Here is a 22,922-nt window from a genome sequence, read left to right on the forward strand (position 1 = left end):
AACTCTAGTTTGGGATTGTGCAAAAGTACCACCGATAAACATCCCAAAACTGAACCCCTACTGAATCCTGTGTCTCTTTTCCCAGCCTTTCTCTTGATCTAGAGGCCGAAGTCATGGACCAGCATTGTTACCCCTGGGTGATACAGAATTGGGATTCTGCAGTGATGACAGTGAGATAACAGTTGCCTTTGTCAATGAGCTCAGAAGATTCTGGACCATGGGCCCCCTTCTATCTTAAGCTGGGGAACCCCGGGTGGCACAGCCTACATTTTTACTGGGAACTGCTTTCCAGGCCATGTGGACTGCTATGTTGGGACTGCTCTCAACACAGACACTTGCCTAGAGCCCAGACACCATAGAACATTCCCTAGTTCTACTGGTCTACCTGCCTGGAACTCTATACCAATGACACAGAAGAACACAAATTCAGCCTCAGGAGAGTGCCACACAGCAAAGCAAACAGGCAGTTACCTGCTCTAGCAAATTCTCTTAGTCAAATTCATGTAGTCCTGGAGACAGGCTCCCCAGAAACATGCTGATCTTTAACCCCTGAGCCATGACAACTGAGTCCTAGGAGTACTGAGTATTCACCTGGGAGATTCTCTTTCTTCTCTTCGAGAGAGATATATAAGACTTCTCATTTATACAAGTCTCTTTGTTTACTTACTAAGAATTGACCTAAGTCAGTTCTTTTGGAATTCTTATAAAGAAAAACTGTAACAAGCTGAAAGGCAGGAAGTGGAACATCAAGGCACTATTGTGTTCCCTCTGTCTTCAGGAACAGAAACTGAACACACTCACTTTAAGCACCAGGGATAAAGATAACTTATAATCTGATCAAAAGGCAAACACAGATTTTAGACTGAACATTAGAGAATGACTCTCAGAACCACATAGCGGCTGGCTCACAGAGATTTTCAGAAATTAGACCAGAGTGGGTCAGGCAGCCATCAACACCAGAGCAAAGCTCTTCAGAGCCACAAAACCCCTGGCAAATGTCAGAATACTGTGTCACTTCAAGTGTTTGTGGGGAACATGTGCACATAGTTCTCCACATTGACTATTGATGGAAAGTAAATGCTGCATTCACCCTAAAGAACATCTGACACTGGCCAGTAAAATTAAGGTTATACACTTTGGATGGAACAATTCTATTTATCTAGAGAAATTCTCCCACAGGATCATGAGGAACAATTATATGCTGGGATGGTGGATAGCAGGATTCTGAAAGTCCACTGCAGGACAATGGAGAGGTAGGGTGTGCAGAGGCTACTATGTTAGAGTTTGAAGCAGCAGATGAAATGTACATAAAAAGGTCTTAGTAACTTGCAAATGGGGCTTTGAGTATAGATTAGTGGTAGAGTGCTTGCCTAGCATGCATGAGCCCTGGGATTAATCCCCAATGCTACAAAAAACAAACAACAAAAAACAAAACATGATATGTGAAAATTCTTCTTTAATGAAATTACATTTGTCCCCTGAAATTTTTTACATCAACTGAAAATGTAATCATCTATAGGAATCACTCCTCTTCCTATAACTTGTGTGAGGTGATCTGTAAATATGGTTCACTATTGTCTTGATGGACAAAACCCCACAATATCTTGCAAGTGAAGAGGTTAAATCTTTGTGTTCACTTTTGAAACCCCAAGGCCATCAACTGTATGCATATCCAAAGGGCCACCAAGGATCCGAAATATATCCCTTTAAAGAAGCAATGTGGGGCTGGGGATGTAGCTCAGTTGGTAGAGTGCTTGCCTTGCAAGCACAGGCCCAGGGTTCAAATCCTCAGCACTGAAAAAAAAAAAAAAAAAAAAAAAAGAAGCAATGTGGCTGTGGCTGGGCATAGCACTTCACACCTGTAATCGCAGAAGCTCCAGAAACTGAGAAGGGAGCATTTCAAGTTCAAGGCCACACTCACTAATTTAGCAAGGCTCTATGCATCTTAGACCTTGCCTCAAAATAAAAAATTAAAAAAACCTGGAGATGGACTCAGTAGTAAATACTCCTGGGTTCAGTCATCACTAACAAAAAAAGAAAAAAGGAAAAAACCAACCAGTGTGTTCCGTTCATTGTTTAAATGGTGGAGTTGTTAGGTGTTTCTAGACCAAACAGTGGGGCTGACACAGGGTCCATAGACCAAAAAATGTGCTAAATTTTTGCAGACATGCTTAGATATGGATGGAGTAATGCTGAACTTGAAGGTTTAAATATGGATTTTCTAGTCATTGAATTTATCCAGATGAACTAAGCACCCAAGATATGCTGCCAACCCTACAGAGGTCATGGCCAGGTTAACCCATACATGAACTTCCCCTGCCACAATAAAATAATCCCTAGTGAAAAAGGAGAAATTTTTTTTCTAAACAAAAAGAAAAAAATGCACACATGCACACACACACTCACACACGCACACACACACACACACACCCCTAAAACAACAAACAAAAAACAAACAAACAAAAACAAGAAAAAAAAGAAAGATGTCCCTAATTGCTGAGGTTGGCCTTGAACTTTCAGTCCACCTGCTTTAGCCTCCTGAGTCACAGTGACTGCAAGTGTTTCATCACACCTGGCTAAATACACACTTAAAATAAAATAGAAATGGGAGGAATTGCAATGAAAATAGGGAGTGTAGATAAAGGGGAACAGCTCAGGATAGAATACGCATACTTACTTAAAAAGGTTAGGAATCCTGAAAAAAACACTATGGATAATGAGACGTTAACTTCATTCATTTGCCCTTTAGACAGAAAAATCATTGCAAATTCAGATGCCCCTCTGATTCAGAAAATCTAGACATAGATTAGAAAAATTGCAAGTCTAAGTAGCCAATAGGACTCTCCTTTTCTCAACAAATTAGCTTCACCATCCAGCTCCAGGATGAACTAGCCTGTGGTCTTAAGACTATGATCTGGCACCTGAGTCTGGTCTCTGAAAGCAGACATTCTTAGCAGACATGGGGAGAATTAGCTGGGTGCAGTGACCCATTTGGGCAATCCAAGCAACTCAGGTTGACAGAAAATAAAAGCTGCTGAAGATGTAGCTAAGATGTAAAGCCTCAGGTTCAAACACCAGTACCACCGTTATCAAAAAAAAAAAATAGTGGAGGGGGGGCACTGCCGAATTTAACACAGTAATTAAATATATGGGGTTTTTTGGGGGGTGTGTGTAATACCAGAGTTTAACCAGGGGTACTGGACCACAGAGTCACATAATGAGCCCCATGTGTTATTTTTATTTCATTTTTATTTATTTATTTATTTTTGTATTTAGAGACAGAGTCTCACTGGGTTGCTTAGCACCTGGCTTCTGCTGAGGCTTGTTTTGTACTGGAGATCCTCCTGCCTCAGCCTCCCCAGCATCAGGCCTAGGGCAATTCATCCAGCTAATTTGTGTATGTTTAGCTGAAATAGAAAGAGACTTTTTAAAGTGAATTGAAACTGCCAAGTTCTGCAGCCTTCCTCCTATCCTAACCCCACCCACCCATTCTTCCTTTCACTAGGTAAATCAAAACCAAGGAATTTCAACAGGGTTCAGGAATGAAACCAGGTGCACTTTAATCCTATCAGGTTCTTTAATCAATTTGTGATGCAAATGAAGGCCCATCCCACACACTTGGACGATGGCTTCTGACGTCACCCACAAGACAGAACACTATAAAAAGGTGCAGTCCACAGGAGACTGGGTCATTTGCTCCTTTTCCTAGACCAGGTACACACCTTGGCCTGGTAGGGAAGCTGAGCTATGGCGATTCGACTCTCATCGTCGGGGTCGCTGACTCCCAGGAGGGCATGTCCAGAGCCCCACATGCCACCAGGCCTGAACCCAGAACAGGCGTGGGCCTGGGCGCTCGATAATTTCCCCGCACTGAGCCGCCACTCCTGCCAGTGCCTCCAGTGCTGCGGAGAGGTGAATTTTCCGGTAAGCCAACTGCCTCCCTGGGCTTGCACAGAGCAGGGAGCTGTCTTTGGGGAAGCGAGGCGGTGTACTAACAGGATGTGTTGTTCCACAGGAGCAGGGCGTTGAGAGGGGCCAGGAACGCGGTCCAGACGCAGGCGACCAGGAGCCAGTGGCTGAAACCGCGCAGGAGCTCCAGTCACCTCGGGAGGAGGCAAGCGCTACCTTCAGGGGCGCCCACTGGGCCCTGAACCTACCAGGAGGTGCCAGTGCCTGGAGCCCAGGTCGTCCCCGGAAGCTGCTGAAAACCGAGGCTTACGTCGTGGAGGCACCCAGAAAGGAAAGGCACCCCAGCCTTGCGGACGCCTTGCAGCATGATGCCCTCCAGCCAATGCCCTGGAAGGAGCCTGAAAGACTCCAGTGGGGACCCTCATACTGTCCCTGTGGACTCATGCACTGGGACTGTGCCCTGCATGCCTAGGAGCCTTGAAGTCTCCGCTGTGGTGATCATCCCTTATTTTGTACTTCCTCTCCCGAATGAGATAAAGGTTCTCAAAGAAGAAAAACGCTTCATGTAATTTATATGTGAAGGAACTCTTCTTGTAGATAGTTTCTAATCTGGTTAAAATTTTCATAACGATTAAAGCCATTTCTTTATTCTCTGCTTGTGGAATTGATTTTGAGTGAGTGGGTCAGGGTGGGAAGCTGGATAGGTGGGTTGGGGAAGGAAGGAGACAAGTATCCAGATGAGAGCTGAGGGCGCAAGCCCAGAGGGTCTTTGGAGATATGAGGGCAGAGTACTAACAGAATGTGTAGTTGGGTGACCACTTGCTGATGTTCTTCAAAACTGAATGTGGCATTCCAGAGGACGGATGAGAACCAGAATATAAATATATATGTATATATATACATACACACACACATACTTACATTTCCTTTAAATGGTTTGCAGGTTACATTAAGTAGGAAAGGAAGCCACAATAAAATCTCTAGTCTTGCGACTTGTGAGTTGACAACTGTGGGATCCAAGACATCATTTCTAGCCCAGACATGTCCAGGCAGTTATAGAATCCTTCTCTGGTGGGAGGTGTCCAGTGTAAGAATCTCCATAGATTGAACTTCAAGATCCTCCAAAACTGAAGGCTTGTGGGTGGGGTCACATGGCAAATGCCAGTTTGCTCAGCTTGTTTTAGCAAACTATAAGCAAAGTGCCATGATGTGTACTAATGGTAGTCCAGCCTACTCAGGAGGCTGAGACGTGAGGATTGCTTGAGCCCAGGGGTTTGAGGTCATCGCAAGATCCTGTCTTAAAAAAATTAAGAACTAAACTCCTATGCAGTGGGCTGAGCTTAAAGGGAAGTAAATGCCTGCATTAGCATGGACATTGACTTTTAAAATTTCCTGTCCCCTGAAATCCACTAGGTTTTAGATTGAGAGGATTTGGATTTAAAGGAACTTAGGCGCTAGGTCTTACTGAAGGTGGGATCAGACCTGTGTTTGCTTTGTTCTTCTCATTAGTTTAATTGAGTGTCAATTATTTGTGGCAGGGAGGGCAATAGAGGGCCAAAGAGGAGTTAGAGTGTTTTTGTGCTTCAGATATGGAGAGAGGATTCTGATGTGATCTTCCTTACTTCTAAAGACCTAAAGACTAAGTCAGCTTTTCTTCCTTTCCCTCTCCTCACTGATTTTCTTTAACTTTGGGGACAACTAGAGGATTAACCCCCACAATAAAGAAAGGCAGGAGGCTAGTATAATGGAACAGGTCTGTAATCCCAGGGACTTGGAGTCTGATGGGGATAATAAGTTCTCTGTCAGCCACAGGAAATTGGTGAGTTCCTGTCTAAAAATATAAAATAAAATAAAAAATTAAAAACATAGATGTAGCTGAATGGTAGAGGCCTTGTTTACCATCATGAGGCCCTGGATTAAATCCCCAGGACGACCAAGGGGGGTGGGAGGAAACCCACAATGAACCAGGATCATGTATGCAGTTATTCAAACATTGCAGACGTTGAGAAATTTTATTTTGACAAATGTCCTTGCAGAAAAAGATATCTTTTCAATTATGGAGGAAGTTCTACTGTTTTCACATGCACATGCAATAATGAGCATTGTAAAAATGTACTTTCCTTTGGTTACATTTGCAAAAAATGCATACAACAATATCAGAACTCTCCCAAAGTCTTCATACAACTTGTGCTTTTCAGTATTGAAAATGATGGGGAGAAATACATAGCATAGCACATGATAAAAAGTAATGCTGGCAATATAAAATTATAGAAAATGAAAAAAGAAAGGAAAGAAAAACTAACATTTAAATGTGTGGGTGTTTTCTTTTTCTTTTCTTTTTTTTTATACTGGGGATTGAACCTGGATCACTTCAGCAATGATCTACAGTCTCAGCTGTTGTTACATTTTGAGAGTCTAAGTGGCTTGTGTCCTCATTAAATTACTGAGGCTAGGCTGGAACTTGCGATCCTCTTGCCTCAGCGTCCTGAGTAGCTGGGATTACAGACATTATAGGGAATGATTATGGACAATTGCACACAGGTAGTACACAGAGCTGGCTGAGTTGCACAATCTTATCTCTTTCCAAATCTTACATTGAGATGAACTGCACTTTTTAAAATTTTAGGACGTGACTCTCCTCGGAGATTATATTCACATTCGTTTTCTATATGGTACAATCAAGTGTCTCATGATCTTGATTTGAATCTGATTCTTGAAGAAATCCTTGTGTGACATGTTGGAGAGAGAAGTCAGCGTGGATTGTATTGGCACGGTTTTCTCAGAATGATCCAGGGAGGGGTACTTATTATCACTGTAGTCTAAGAACGTACAAAAAAGTGTAGACTCCTTCACAAAGTTGAATCTTAGCGGGCAGGGCCGACGGACACGTTGAAGGATGGAAGCCAGCGAGCAAGTCGCAGTGCGCGCCGCGGCGGCCCGGGTACCCCAACCTAGTAGGCGTGAGGCTTTGCGAAAGGAGCCGAGCTGAGCGGACCCGCCGCTCTCGCTGCCCCAGCCCGGCCTCCCTTGGCTTCCGCGATCCGGTCGCCGCGTCCGTTTTTCTCAGTACGCCCAGCTCCAGCCGCCCCCAAAGCCTGTCCCCAGCCTGTCGGAAGCCCGGGCGCGAGCCCGGGCCCTTGGCGGGGAGGACGACGGAGCTGCGGTCAGCGCTTCTACTGTGAAGACAGCTGGCAGAACTCAACAAACTCCACTGGAAGGCTTTTTGGCAGGTTTAATAGAGGACAATGAGCTGTGTGGTGGGAAGTCCTTATTATTGGTCCTCCAGATATACTTAGTGGTGTTTTTAAGGCTAAAGATGACCCCCTCCGGCCTCCTAAAATGAAATTCGTTACAGAAATCTGGCACCCAAATGGTGATAAAAATGGTGATGTTTGCACATCTATGCCTCATAAGCCCGGAGAGGATAAGTATGATTAAGAAAAACCAGAGGAACGCTGGTTTCCTATCCACAAGTGGAAACCATCGGGATTAATGGCATTTCTGTGCTGGCAGACCCTACGGAGATTCACCTGCTAATGTTGATGCGCGAAAGAATGCAGGGAAGGCAGAAATGGAGAATTACAAGGAAAGTTGCCCGCTGTGTAAGATAAAGCCAAGGGACTGTTTGGGTGACATTTATCCAGCAGCTAGTATATTCACTTACTTCAGGGTCTTCAGTTGAGAAACATGGCACTATTTTTCCTGCACTCTATCCACCTATTGCTGGACTTCTGTTGCAACAAGTTGCAGAACACTGCGTGGACAGTGGCTGCAAGAAAACATGCCAGTTATCAATGCCGACAAGAGCCTAACAAGTGCCAGCTTACAGATGATTACCCATTTTGAAGTCTAATGAACTGTTCTAACCTTCAGGAAGAATTGTGAAGATGTGTACATAGCACAACACGATCCAGATAATATATACACTGTTCTTGTACACCCACAAATATGTCTTGTACCAAGTAACGCTTTCTTGTAGAATAAGAATCGTGTAAATTCTAAAAGATTTTAGCAGGTTTTCTTTCTCTATTCATTGTTTCTTCTCAGTTTAAAAAGACTCCTTAAACCCTGTCAGATGAAAACCAATTAGGATTTAAAGTTTCCATTTAATTTCCTCTGAACCATTCAGACTTCATTAAACCTTTTTCACTTACTAAACTTTTGTATCTTCTTTGTTTTGACATTCCCCTTTGTGTTTTTCTCTTTTGCCAGAAAATCCTCAGATAATTTAGTTCAAATATGAAAATACTTAATAAGCAATTACTGATGTTTAATGATGACTTCAGAGGAGTGGTCATCACGAGGTGCCTTGTCCTTTTTGTATTCTAGTTGCACCCATCTCTTGGACTGGATGTAGCAATAAAATTTTCTAGTTGTTGAGAGCTCTTGAACCTAGACATTACCCCCAAGAATTTAAAAAAAAAAAAAAAGTTGGTTCTAAATTCAACTTTCTGAAATTTGCCCAAAATAATACAAAATTCTGATTTTATTTTTGCCCTTCAGTTGACTAATGTTAAGTTTGGCTACACAAACATGCACAACTACAAGCTTTCTACTTCTTGGTTTGCTATTAAGTGTGCTATTTGCCTTCATTCCCTTCTCCTTAGTCCTTCATATTTCTTTGTCTCTATTCTTCAATACTAGAGATTTTTCTCACCTATTGTACAAAGAAATTGTGATGTATATTTTCAAGTAATTTCATTTTGGAATTCTGTCACCTTATGTAGTGAGTTCGTTTCTTTTTTTTTTTTTTTCCAGTGCTGGGAATTGAACCCAGGGCCTTGTGCTTGCAAGGCAGGCACTCTACCAACTGAGCTATATCCCCAGTGAGTTCTTCCAAAATATAATTTTTTTCCAATAATTGTCAAGTTGTTGGCTTTTGTTGTGTTGAATGAAGGTTATAATACTAAATGCCAGAGAAGTGCAGTTCAGAAAAATCTCAGGTTGATTTCTTATGTAAACCAACTTCATGCTTGAAAATCACATGGCCGTGGCAGTGTAAGTATTGGGTTCTATCTGGATTCTTAGGTGAATCTAGAAGCATTTCAGGGGTAAATGCTTTGCTCCTTGACATAGATTCTGTCAGTGACATAGCACACATGGATTTGATTAATGTTTGAGCATAAGTATATGTCATATCATATAATTTTCTAAACATCAGTAACTGGTGAAAGGAGTATGTGCACTGTTAGACAGTCCTAGACTCCTCTCTGTTTATTGTGTGGTCAGGAGTGAGCAGTCTTTGGCATGTAAGGGACAGAACTTGAGACAGTACCAGTTGGAGCCTGGTGTATGATTTCGAGAATCGGTGAGAATTGGTGCATCCCTGGTCTGTGGGATTTGGAGAAATGCTTTGGCAGTAGAGAGAAAGGATTCCTATCAAAAACCCAGACCTCTACCAAGTTTGTCATTTTTTTAAAAAGCAGATGTAAAATGGTTGAAGATATAGTCCCAGTGAAGAGTGATGTTTATAAATCCCAGTCTGTTCTCCACTCAAGCATTGTAGAAACCCACAAACATTATTAAAAACCCATAAATGTTCAGTGACTGTGAAAATTGAATTGATTCATTGGAGCCCAGTTTTCTTCAAGATTTTTGTGACTTCATTTCTTTCCCAGAGACTCTGTAAAAATTGTTGCCCCAAAGTGCTAGCTAGCTTGCACTCATACCAGAGACATGGAATGCAATCTTCTTTACCCTTAAATCAGAAATTACCCACATGAAGCTGCTTGCAGACTTGGAATTTTGCTCTTAAATTGGTAGAATTCCACTAGCAATCTGGTGAGTTAAATCCTGGGATTTGTCTGCTCAGTAAATAGTGCATGACCTAGTAACTCAGGGACAACTGTTTCTGAACAAAACTTTAAGTGCTACTTTGATGCAGTTACTTTGGAATCACTGGGTGGTTCTTTGGGCTAGAGGTAGAGAGTGGGAGAGGCAGGAGTGAGTACCTGTCTTCCTCACATTTGGTCCCACTATGTGCCCTCACCAAGCTACACACTGAAACACAGGCCTTGATAGATGGAGGACTCCTTTTCCTCTGTCAGAGATGTCCTCTGTGCCTTTCCCACTGTTCATCTGACAAGATGAATTTAAATGCCTCTACGTTTGATATCAAAATCACTCAGGTGACACTGACGTAGGTGGCTTTTGTCCCACCAGTGCCTTATCATTAGTGTGATTCTTCTCTGCTTAAGGAAAAGGATCTGCCCCACCCCCAACCTTGTGCCAATCATCAATATCTGAAAAGTTCTTTTGGTGTAAAATTGTTGGCACTTTACTAAATTTATCCCAAGTTTTTGAGATGCTTGTAGATTTTAGCCTGTGTTCATATTGGAAAGGATGATCTCAGTGGCTTTCTGGACTCTTTGAGTTTAAAATTCATATGCAGTTGATTTTCTGGTCACCATAAGGTAATATGTTTGTGAGGTCATTCCTGTTTCTGTGATCACTTGGATGTCACAGTATCTTTAATGGCCTTCATTCCCAGTTGTGAATTTTATTTTATATGCTCACTCACCCTTTACAAATCTGCCTCCCTCAGATTGTGATGCCTGTGTATCTTTGCCCATCAGGTTTCTAGTTAGTGGAATTACCTTTTTTGTACAGTCACTTCTCAGAATTTTTGAAATTTGACAATATTGCTTCATTCTAGGGGTTTTTTGTTTGTTTTTTCAGTTCTGTAATTTGTTGATTGTATATAACTATGTGAGTTGGGTTGTGATGTTTACTGTATTGTAAAGCACCTTACTCATGTGATGGGTGCTCTATAAATCAATAAATGATGACTTAGAGACTGGAAAAAAAAGTTGAATCTGAACTATACAGCCAAGTCAAGTGAATTCTGCTTTGGAGTGGGTTCATAATTTGGCTCCTCAAGAGATGGAGCCCCAGCTGCTGCTACCAGGAATCACTAGGATACCAGGCAAGGCAGGTGACCCATCAATTAGGCACAGTGCCTAGGGTTATAAAATACTGTAGAGATCTACAAAATTGTTTTAATTTCTTTTAAAGCTGGAAGAGAAAACTTAACTCTCATGTGTAATATAACATCTGATATATAATGATAATATATTGTCTTAAAACTATAGTGCAAGTATATAATATTGAAATTTAACGTATTGATTGGGGTTTTAGTGCAGGAGTGAGTCCTAAAGGCACAAGTGTGTCTAAGGGCCAAGAGTCATGGTGGGTGCCTGCAAGGTGCAGATGGCCTCAGGTTCTGTTCCAATTCCCCATGGTGAGGAAAGTTCAGCCTGTGACAAATAGTCCAGGGGGAGGCCAAGTGCTGTGGTCTGAGCTGGCAAATGTGCGAGGAAGAGAAGGAGGTATCTCCTACTTGACCTCCACTGAACTGTACTATCACAGCTTTACTTGTCTTAACTAATCTACGTATTATTTAAAAACTTGATTTTTAATAATCTACAGTATCTTTTGCATCCATTTCATAATTTATTAAATTTCTTAATTTATTTATCTTTCATATTATTTGAATCCATGTTGCAAACTAAAATCTCATTCTATTTTTGTAGTTTTTGTGAGTCCACATATATCTTGCTTAAAAATTCATTACTTAAATTTCATTTCACTAGAATAATATCCAGATAAAAGAAATGAAAGTGGAAAATATGAGATTAAAAGAGAATTGATTTTATAAAATATTTCTCTGATTAAATATCCTACCCAAAATCTAAAAATTGTATAGCATCATTAACTTTGTTTAGAGAATCAAAATCTACATGATTCTATTTCAACAGGGAGCCACATTTTACTACCATAAGCATGTACATATATGTAAAATCCTTCTTGCTCTCTGCCTCTTAGAAGTGGAATTATAAGGATATTTTTATGTCCTAGAACCTCAATACAATCTATTCCATTTTGGTTTCTAAGGGTTGCCTTATTTCTAACTGAGTAGATCATTTTTATCTTGTACTGTGAAAGAACACTATTTTTTCCTTAATAGAATTTCTTGTTTCTGAGAATGAATCTGTGGAATAAATTCCTGAAAGTGAAATTTCTTCATCTAAACAGTATATTTAAAGTTGTTAGTACACATAGCTACGTTGCATGTTCAGGGGTCCTACCAAACTTATTCAAACCACCAGTATTGAGGATTCTCTGTTCTACCAACACTTTGAGAACACGAGTTATAACAAAAATTCCTTCTTCCTTTTTATATAGTAGGAATCAAATCCAGGCACTCATACATGCTAGGTATGTGCTCTTCTGCTGACCTACATCACTGGACCCTGTAATGAAAGTTCTTAACACTTTCTAAGAAGACATTTAAACATGTATCCCTTTCCTTTAATTTCCTGTGTCTAATGTTAGTGAGCCTAGGCTTCTCTTTCCTACTGAAGAAGCTCTTAGTATTATGTGTGTGTATGCAGGAATTTGAAAAAATTTCTATAATTTTTAGCACTTCTCTCATTCATTTTGGGTAAATGACTTTGTGAATATCTAATTATCCATAATTAGTACTTTCAAATGCAGTAAGTTTCCAGGACTTATGTTTGCTTTGTTTACTATTTACTTCATTTCCATCCAAGTTTTTCTCCCCTACTACTCATGCCAATCTGTTGACTTGCTGAATTTCAATTATGATTTCAAATTTTTGACCTCATAACATCTCTTTAGGGCTCCAGTTGGACCATAGCAGTTAAGAACTCTGGATACCCAGTGTAATCTGAACTCTCCTTTCCAGATTCCAGATTCACACTGTCCCCAAGCATCATTACTTTCCTACTCTAGGAAAAACACTCTTGTAGTTATAAGGCCAGAATATATCAGAAGTTAGAATTGGATGAAACCTTGGTCGGGGAGGAAATCACTGCATACAGAGAGGAGCAAATGTAGCAGAAGAAAAGATTCAGGAAGAAAAATCTACCTAAAGATCCAGGAGGACACAAGTATCTGGGGTTGCATTGCCAGTAGAAGTCACAGAACTAACCCTGGAGCTTGGAATCTCTCAAAGGTGTATGCAGTATCTGGAAAAAAAAAAAAAAAAAAGAAAAAAGAAAGGAAGGAAAGAAGTAAGCCCTTTGAGATGAAGCAAGAGTGCCAAGTTGAGATTACATGCAAAGTAATTAGGATGAAATTTCAACCCATGAGACCAATAGAAAGTACAAATACACCCTTCTCAACTGCCTCTGCAGTGGTGCTGACACAGCAGGGGGCACGGCGGAGCCAGCCTGGGGAGCAGGAGCAGAGGGGACTAGATTGCAAGTCCCCCCCCCCCGCAGCACCACGCCCTGTGACTTCAGCCTCTCCCTTCTGAGCACGTGCGAGCATCCTGAGCCTGCGAGCAGCAGGGACAAGGAGAGGATCCTCCTGACCATCCAGGATGTGATGGTAAGGTCGGCCTCGGCGTCCAACCAGGGGGCAGCAGGGCGTCATGGAACAGACCCGGGAGCGAGTCTGTGAAAACCAGGCAGGTTCACAAAAGGCTTTGGCCGCAACAGAAAAGCCTCCGGCCCACACGGGGAGATTCAAAACCAAACCGGAGCAGTCCGACACATGGCTCAGGTTAAATGAGCACTTACTGATGCCGAGCACCGTGCGGCACAGCACGTCCACTGCCAGGTTACCCCGTGGGTCGTTCAGTGCTAGGGGCTTCCCTTCCCGTGTTGTGGCTGAGGAAGCGGAGGGACAGAGACATGATGTCCCTTGCCCTGGTGTGAGGGGGCACACCGGAAGCCCAGGCTCCGTGACTCCTGGCTCTTTGGAGCTGACGGTCACAGGCCTGCTTTTGCTTCAGAACGTGGCATGGTCTGCAGTGGACGCCATCGATGCTGTGCCCGGGAGCAAGGTGTTCCGAGGCGGCCATCCATCAGCCATGCTTAACTGCGTTTAAACAATGATAGCGAGGCGCGCTCCTTAGCCAGGCGTCTCCCCGGAGAGCCCACGGCTGAGCACCTCAGTGAGGAATGTTTGGCAGACACAAAATCAAATGAGGAAATAACCAGACAAGCCCCAATTGAGGGACAGTGCACCAAACACCTGGCCTAAAACATCAGTGGCAAGAGAGACGAAGAAAGGCCAGGGACTGTTCTAGATTCGGGTGGTAAAGAGGCGTGGCCATTCTGCACCGCGAGATCCTGGGGAGGGGCTGCTGAGCTCAGGGTGGCGTGGGGCAGGGGGGCTGCCAGTGACGGTGTCATGTCCACGTTCAGCCTCCTGAGTTCAACGCTGACCTCGTGGTCACGTGAGACAGCATCCTTGTCCTTAGGAGACCCGTGCCAAGGGTAGAGCACAAGGTCACAGTGTCAAAAACTAGTGGTCAGCAGTCAGAAAGAAGACGCGCATAGACGCGTGGGGGAGGAAGGCGTCGGGGAGAGAGGGGCACGAGATGACAGCGGCCGGCCAGCGTCGGGAGGCCACAGCGTGTCCATCATTCCACCCTGACACGTTGTCTACAGGTTTTACATTTTTTCAAAATAAAAAGTTTAAAAAAAAAAGCTGATACATTAAAGAGGCGAAGAGCCACTGCCAGAGGACTGAGCCTCAGCAAGGGGAGAGGTCCAGAGAGGCCGGGCTGAAAAGCAAGCTCACGTCCAGGGCCACATCCTGTTCTGCAGGATGTCACTACGGGGGCCGGCTGGTGGCGGGAACATGGGATCTCCCCGTACTGCTCCCACAGATCTCATGTGGAATCTACGATTAGCTCAAGATGAGGTAAAAAAAAACAATAAAAAATAACACACCAGTGTGCTGCTCCGACCACTGAGCTTCCGACGGGGATCCTGAGTTTGGGCTCAGCCTGGGCTCCGTGACATTTCCCAGGTGACTGTGATGTGTAGCAATGTTTGAAAACCACAGTTATAAGGAAGAGAGATGGCGGTCCTCGGAATTTGGTGCACACAAGAGCATTTAGGGTATCTGTTGAATGTGCAGAGCTGATTTTGAAATCCACAGGATTTGTACATAGGCCCTGGCACGTTTTCAACAGAAGAACTCTCAGTGTTCCGAGCCCAGGCCTGAAGGTCACTGGGACCTCAAGTGGAAGAGAGAGGAGTTTTGGTTTTCCTCCTTTGTTTTTTGAGATGCTTTGTACTTTGTGGTTTGAATCTGGGGACGAGAAAAGAGAAGAGTTTAAGCAATCAAGTTTAAAGGCTCTCGTGCGTCATGCAAAACCATTGACCCCAGAGAGACTGAGGTGCAGTTGATGAAGAAACAGGAGTTATTCGGACTGATCGGTGGCGACTGAGAAGACACAAGTTCAAGCAGATCGAACGTGCACCCGCAGTCTCACAGGTTCTAAGTGGTTGTAAAGCAGGGAGGGAGGGGAGGCAGGATGTGAACAGGGCCCAGTGGCACACACCTGTAATCCCAAAGGCTCTGGAGGCTGAGGCAGGAGGATCACAAGTTCAAGGCCAGTCTTGGCAATTTAGCAAGACCCTGTCTGAAAATAAGAAGGGCTGGCGATGTAGCTCAGTGGCAGAGCACCCCTGAGTTCAACCTCAGTACAGAGTGGGGCACGTATGTATATGTACATGTGGCCCAAACCTGAGGAAGACAAGGAGAGAAGATAGGAATACGTAGGACGTCCTCCTGATCAGCTGTGAGCCCCACAAACATGCTGAAGTTCAGGGTCAGGACAGAAGGACCTGCTGAGTGGGAGGGCTTGTCCACAGGGGAGGCTGGAACCCACGGCCAGGAGGCAGCTCCGCTCCCAGTGTCTGGATGGCTTCCCAGCTGTGCTCACCATTGCCACTCTTATTTTGAAATACAAAACGTATTCTGAGCATGCGCCTCTCGGTCGCACTCACCCCAGGCCCTATTGAGTGACACTGTGCTTCCCCTTGAGGGGCTCTGGCTAAGTCCCACTCCTTGGGAGCCCCCATTTCCTCCGAATGGGTGGGTTTGCCGTCTCCTGTTCCTGAGCACTGAGATCATGAACCCTAGGTCAAGTTTAAAGGCAAACCCTGTTCCCATCCATCCGAGCAGGGGGCCCTCTCTTGTCCAAGGACTGCCTCGGCTCTCTTCCACGTCAGATGTTTGGAGCTCGAAACAGGCTTCCCCCTTCCACATCAAGGCTTCAGGACAGCAGAGGCACACTGTCCTGTTCTTACTGTGTCTGTGGTCCCTAGAAAAGGGCCTGGTATAGAGTTAGTTCGCAAATAAATCTTTGCGAAACAAGTGAGTGGAATAATCGAGGGATTGAGTCAGGGTCGGGGAGCGGCTGTTAATGAGGCTCCTGGCCAGCCACACAGGCCGAGGTCAGCCATCACATCCGTAGTGATAATCACAGTGACAGTGTTTTCCAAACTCTGAATCAGGACACACAATCTGACAAAAAATTTTTGTGCAGTTTGGGGTTGAAGTCTCAGTGTGGGAAATGTAGGTCGGAACCTGAAATACCAGGGTCTCTGGCCTGTGGTGTTTATTTCAAAGGATATTTAAATTGCAAGTGAGGCAGGGATGTCCCCAGCCACAGCACTTGCCCTGGTAGGGAGCGGTGGGGACTCTAGAGGACAATCATAGCCAACACGGCCATGTGGAAATCAAGCAGTGTTGTCAGGCTTTCTAGTTTAAAGAAAAGCCGGGTATCTGGGTTTCTTTGTGTTCTATTTCGCCCCATTTTTTTATGTTAATAATTAATTCACAATTTTCTGTAGACCGAGCAAAATAAACCTGCAGGTCAGATTTGGCCCTTGGGGCACGCACCATCTTGCCACTTCCGGTTCAGACTCTGAGAGCCTTGTCAGCTTCTGACAGAGGAAGAGGACTTTCTCCCTGCCAGGGGCACTTGAGTTAGCCTCTCTGTTACCCAGAACCTACAGGGGCACCAAGGGATGCCTGGTTAGACAGCTCGGACCAAAGGACATCCTGGCTGATGGCATCAGACAGGGCCCTGGGCCGGCAGGTCAGACAGCAGGAAGCCACGGAGCTGGAGGAATTCTCCAGGGCATGAGTGACTCACCAGATCATGCTGAGCAAGCAGCACCAGGGAATTTGCGGGAGCAGGGAAAGGGGGAGAGGCGTGGGCTGGCCGCACCCCCGGAGTTTCTGCTGATGAAGGTGCTCCCAGAATCTCACTGGCTAAAGCATCTTTTGCAATCCTAATGAAAAATAAAAAGTGACCTCCAGATCACCATTAGAGTAGACAACCATTTAGGTCTCACATCTGTGCCGCCTTAAAATTTCTTCAGTATTTTCACATTATATTTTGTATCATCCTATGTAATACTTAATACATAAGTGCTTTCTCATTTAAAAAAGATCCAAACAATTTAGAAGTATATTGAATAAAACATGGAAAGCTCTCTCCACCTCTCCAAAAAAAAAAAGTACAAATACAAACATAAATGGTAACCCAGGGAACTAAATATTTATACTTGGAATTAAAAACCTAGGAAACTACTATCTCATGTGTTGACTCAAAACTAAGCTCCTGCATTCTCTTATACACTACAGGGTATAAAATTCATAATGGAAATAGAAGTCATCCCTCACTTTCCTTCTTAGTCAAACTGATGCTATAATTATTCAACTGATTGAATACACTTTCTTCCCAGAGTTATATATTAGAAGACCTTAGCACATTCTAGCATAGCAGAATAGTTTGCCATATATTCATTACAATTACTTTATGTAATTGTTCTTTTTTATTCATTTAACTGGAGCAAAAATTTTGTTCCATTTTCACTCTAGGGACATGAAGCATTGAGCTCCATTCCACTTTTGTCGATTTTATGACCACACTCCCCTGACCTCACCTTTCTACTTTTAGTTTTCTTCCCTACCCATGAAGCTGTCTTTCTTTAGTTTGAAAGTTCTCACAGGCTCATAGTGTATTGAAAAGACACTACATTTGTCCCACCAATCACAGCATGTTATTTTTACTACTTCAGACACAAAATGATTTCATTCTCCAATGTGTACACAAAGGCTTAACTTAGAAAACATAATAGCAGACCAACTGAGAAGGAGAAAAGCACCCATGGGATTCATGCGTTGGGCCCTAACCAGCTATTCTCAAGGAGCTAGCCCTTGGTGCTCTCTCTCTCTTGAATGTGAACAATTTCACAGAACATCAACATCACAAAGACCCCTTGGTGCCTATGATGACTCAACATGAATATGAGAGAACTGTATAATCACTTGTGAACACAGACAATATTCTGAGTATTGTCCTAACCACAAAAATGACCAACTATTCCCTATTATCAGTGATTGCTGCTGCTTCTTAATAATTCTTTACCAGTGGCAGCCCACCTTTGGCCTAATCTTTAATATTTCCAGAAAATATTTCATCTTTCCAGAAACTGAGCCTTTCAGTCTTCCAGAAACCAATCACAGAATGCATTCTCTTTTTTGTTTCTTGCAGTGCAGGTCCTCACCCATGGAAGTGCTCTTACAATGTGCTGCCCCCCCCCCCAAGGCCCCACGTATTAATTATAGAATCACCCACAAATCCTCACATCAGTCAGTGCAGAGCAAACAGCCCTTCTTCCTTACGTTCTCCCTAAAATCAACAAGCACAAGCATAAGCATAAGCCAAAACCTCTAACTTTGTATGATGAGTGATAACCCCAGTGTATTGAGCTGCAATGGTATACCTTTGCTATTGGGCGTATAATCAATTGGAAAGATCTTTGTAATTTCTGAGACAGAATTATACATTCCTTTGCTTCAATGTTCATTTTTTCTGACCTTAGGTTCTTCTTCCAATGCATGAGCTCATTCGAAGTTGGGATATCTTATGTCTGATGACTAGTTTTTGACTGTCATGCCTTCTCTCCAAGCCTTCCCTTCTTCTTCCCCATCTTGGGGGTGAATTCCTGCTGTGTGCTGGGGAGGGGGGGGAAAGTTACCTTTTCCCGACCAATCCCAAGGAAGACGCCCCCGGAGTGTGCCAACCAGGTCGCAGTTGAAGTCTTGGCTGTCATAGGCGATATCATCCGGGTGGATAAAGAAGGGCAGCGGCCAGGGCCCAGGATATATGGAGCTCAGGGCTGAAGGCCTAGAGGTCGCCGGCCCCTGGTCTGCAGAATCCCAGGACCCTGACACATAGCAGGGAAAGGGCTGCCCCATGGTGTCTTCAGACTCACACCAGGTACCACCAAGTATCTGTGTAGGACTTAAAGGGCAGCTGTCTTTGTGTTTTGTTTTTTTTTTTTAATTTTTAATTTTAATTAAAAATCATAAATTTACATAGGGCAATGTTGTTTGATTCATTTTGTTATTTTTCCCCTTCCCCCCTCCCCTCCCACCCCTCTTTTCCCTCTGTACATTCCTTTCTTCCTCATTCTTACCACCCTCCTTATCCCTAACCCTAAACCTAACCCTAACCCTAACACTAACCCCTCCTATCCCCCACCCCCGTATGTCCTCATCCGCTTATCAGCGAGATCATTCGTCCTTTAGTTTTTTGAGATTGGCTTATCTCACTTAGCATGATACCCTCCAATTTCATCCATTTGCCTGCGAATGCCATAATTTTGTCATTCCTCATGGTGGAATAATATTCCATTGTGTATATATGCCACAGTTTCTTTATCCATTCATCAACTGAAGGGCATCTGGGTTGGTTCCACAATCTGGCTATAGTGAATTGAGCAGCTATGAACATTGATGTGGCTGTATCTCATCAAAAAAAATAAAATACTTGGGAATCAATCTCACAAAAGAGGTGAAAGACCTCTACAATGAGAACTACAGAACACTAAAGAAAGAAATTAAAGAAAACCTTAGAAGATGGAAAGATCTCCCATATTCATGGATAGGAAGAATTAATATTGTCAAAATGGCCATACTACCAAAAGTGCTATATAGATTCAATGCAATTCCAATTAAAATCCCAATGATGTACCTTACAGAAATAGAGCAAACAATTATGAAATTCATCTGTCTTTGTGTTTTTATATTCCTCTTGCTTCCTGGGAGTTTCTAACCACAGACTGGGAACCTGGGTGGTGTTGACTTTAATCCTAAAAGGAAATTGCATCACAATTTCAATGAATGAGATTAACATCAACAAAGACAACAAACCCAGTCATTCCTTAGTCTCTGTAGTTGGGAGGCACTCTTGCTCCATACAAGTCACTGAAAAAGAGACATTTTTCTTCTGACTTTAGCAGGGGAAGGCAGCAAAATTCCTAGATACTTACAGCACAGTTTGGTTGTTACTCTTTTCCTCCTTGAACTCTGCCTGACTGGTAGTGTACTTGGGACTAGAAATACTTCCAAAAAGCAATTTAAAAATGGAAATGAGTTTTGAGTTTCAAAGCTGGAGCTATAATCTGATCTATCACCACATACCTCCTCCCTCCAATTCATATCTTGACAAACTAACTCCCAATGTGATAAGAGTAGGACTCATGGCTTTTGAGAGTAGACTAGGCCATAATCCTTCATGAAAGGTATCATGCCCATAGTGGAGATTTAAAAAAAAACAAATCTTTTAAAGATAGCTCAGTGTCTCCTACACACAATGGGATGATGTTAGAAAATAATAAAAAAGAAAAGTGAAATTCACAAATTTGTAGAAAGCAAAAAGCATTTCAAACAATTTTCCTAATGAAAACAGTACAATGAAAAGTAGAAAATATAGAGATAACAATGAAAGCAGGAACAGTGTAACAAGAGAGGTGTATTAGTCAGGGTTCTGTAGAGAAACAGAATGAACAGGAAGTATGATGATAAAAAAGGGATTTATTAGATTGACTTACCCTACCAGAAGGTGGATAGTCCACAATGGCCGTTTGCAGACTGGAGAGGTGGAGGAACCAGGGCCTGCACAGTCCAAGAGACTGAAGACCCAGAACAACTCGCGGGATCAAAAGTGATGCCCTAGTTCAAGATGGAAGGCTGCTGGAAACTGCCCGGAGAATCACTGGTAGAGTCCACCTGGGAAGAGGAAAGAAGCTAGAGTCTTGTATCCTTGGGATCACAACAGCTATCACGAATCCACTCAAGAAGAATCAAGCTCGCCTCTGCTGCTGCTTCCTCCTTCTTCCAAATTTTATTCCATCCAAGCCACCATTCCATTGGACAGTGCTCTCCAGCTTAGTGAGGGGCTCCACTTCAGTGGTCCATCCCACAACCAATCACTCCTAGACACACCCATATTGCCACATCCAGAAGCCGCCTCCTCCTCCTCCTCCTCCTCTTCTTCTTCTTCTTCTTCTTCTTCATCATCATCATCATCATCATCATCATCATCATCATCATCATCGCTTCTCTTAATCCAATCAAGTTGACAATTCAAACTAACCTTACAGGGACCTGTTTATACCTATGAATTCTACAATTAACAAGGACTACCAGGGGTGAGTCAACAAGAAAACTAGGGCAGATCTACAACCATGAGATTAAATCAGTAATCAAAAAGAAGCCAAGGGTGGGGATGTAACTCAGTGGTACAGAGCACTTGTAGGAGGCCCTCCCTGGGTTCAGTGTCCACCACTGGGGTTGGGGGAATCCTGCTAAGTGCAAGCTCCTGGCATAATGGCTTCATCAGTGAATTCTATGAAACTTTGAGAGAAGCAATGCCAATTACTGTCAATCTCATTCAAAAATGAAGAGGAAGGGGGATAAAGAATTGTAGAACTCTACTGCTAATTCTACTAGTGAACATTTTAAATGAGTTTATAGAGAACTGTTAGTGTGTGAATTCAAGGAATATTTAAATTCTACCAATATTTCATGTTTCTGTAAATAGATTCAGTATTTTGCAATTGATGCTAAAAAAAGTTGAGAGTGAATTGAAGTATTAAATTAGGAACTGCCCTTCATTACCAGTTCTTAGTGATTGCATTTCTACTGTTCAACTTTAAAAAATAATAAAAATGAAAGAAAACAGAAAATTGAAGTACTTCCATAAAGGCACATCAACATCTCTAACACACACCTGGGTCATCAGTTCCTCTGGAAGTACACGTTGTTTGCATGTTTTGCCTTTCCTGGAAAAATTCTTTCTGTGAGAAAGTAAACTATCTCCCTGTGGTCTATGAAAGGTATAAAAATCAGACTTTTGGAATTCACTGTAGGAATTGGAGGGAAGGGTCCAAAGGTTGAGACAGCGCTGGGATTCATCTGTGAATGTTCCCAGAAAAATGACAGAAGTGGAATATGTTTGAGAATGCTTGTAATTAATATTTACCAATATTTCTACCCAGCAGGGTTAGCGGGCAAGGGAGAGCCGTGTATGCCCGCTGTGCAAAGGGGATCCCACCACCCGTCCCATCTCCAGCCAAGGAAAGTCACCCGAGCAGAACCAATGCTGCCATCCAGCCAACCTGCCCTTCCTTTCCCAGTCTCCAAAAAACACACACGAGTGAAAAACAATTTTTTTCTACAATTTTATTATGCAAGCAACAAAATATTCACAAATATCTAAGAAGGCATGAACTTCTCACAGGATTACTAAACTTAGAGGTGTTTTTGTAACATCCTTTCTTTACAGAGGATCGTCCACTGCAGGGTGTTGGCACAGACCTCAGGGCTCTCAAGTCAAAGACGTGAAGTGAAGAGTCCAGAACCCTGGGGTCAAAAGTCAGTGCGAGTTGGTGGTAAGCTCAGGCTGCATCCTGTGGAGCTCGGGTGGTGGCTCTTGGTCCCCGTGGAGGGCGTCGCAGGAAAGAGCGTGGGCAATCTCGGGGTGCCTCGGTCCAAGAGGGAAGCTTGGGCGCTGGTCGGCCGGGTTTCTCAGAGGCATCTGCCTTTGCTGGTGGCGCCTGGGGCTCCTCCTGGGTCTGGCGCGTGGCTCCTGGGCAGGCAGGAGGCTCTGTGCCTTTTCTCAATTTCGTGTTCAATCTGGGACCATGGAGCGGGCAGGCCCCGCTGAGAAACCCGCAGGGTCTAAGGAGAATTTCAGGGTTCGAGTCCTGGCGATCCCAAGAAAGGAGGCCCAGCCTGGGATAAAAAGGCAGCGGCCAGGGCCCAGAATCTGCTTCCTTCAGGGCTGGCAGCACCTGGGGCCCTGAAGCCTCTTCTCCACCATCCCAGGCCTCCCGCACACAGCAGGGCAAATGCTTCTCCATAGCTGCAGCCTCTCAGAGAAGGAA

The sequence above is a fragment of the Sciurus vulgaris genome (genome assembly GCF_902686455.1).
Source record: "Sciurus vulgaris genome assembly, chromosome: 6".
NCBI lineage: Eukaryota > Metazoa > Chordata > Mammalia > Rodentia > Sciuridae > Sciurus > Sciurus vulgaris.